Here is a 727-nt window from a genome sequence, read left to right on the forward strand (position 1 = left end):
CATAGTATTTATAATATAAATATTTTATATGTAATATATTATTATAATATTTTTTTCTTTTTTCTTTTTTTTTTTTTTTTTTTTTTTTCTTATTTTAAATGCTATATATTATATTTTAATATTTATTCAAAAATTCATATAATTGTTAAATTGTATTAATATATAAGATATTTATATATTAAAATATATAATATATATATTATTATATATTTAAAATATATAATATATATATTATTATATATTTAAAATATATATTTGTTATTAATTGAAATGTTTTTTTTTTTTATTTTTATTATATATCCTAAAAAATTACAATAAAAAACAGGAAATAATATATATTTTTATTTATTTATTTATTTATTTATTTTTATCATCATGCTTTATTCATAATATATATTACTGTAATATTTTTATAAATTTAAAATATGAAAAGAAATATAAAAAAATATAAATGACAAATAAAAAAAAAAAATAACTTGTAAATATTGTAAAAAAATTATTTATTAATATATTGTTGTAAAATATAACATTTTTTTTATAATATTCTTCTGGATTCTCATGATGTTTATGTAAATTTAATATATATATATATATAATTATGTTTGATAAAAGGTTATTGAAATTTTTTTATAGTTCTTTAAAAAAGAAAAAAAGAAAATTTAGCATTCATATTTTGTTATTTTAAATAAACAACAAAAAAAAAAAAAAAAAAAAAAAAAAAAAAAAA

The sequence above is a fragment of the Plasmodium reichenowi genome, chromosome 8 (genome assembly GCF_001601855.1).
Source record: "Plasmodium reichenowi strain SY57 chromosome 8, whole genome shotgun sequence".
Classification (NCBI taxonomy): domain Eukaryota; phylum Apicomplexa; class Aconoidasida; order Haemosporida; family Plasmodiidae; genus Plasmodium; species Plasmodium reichenowi.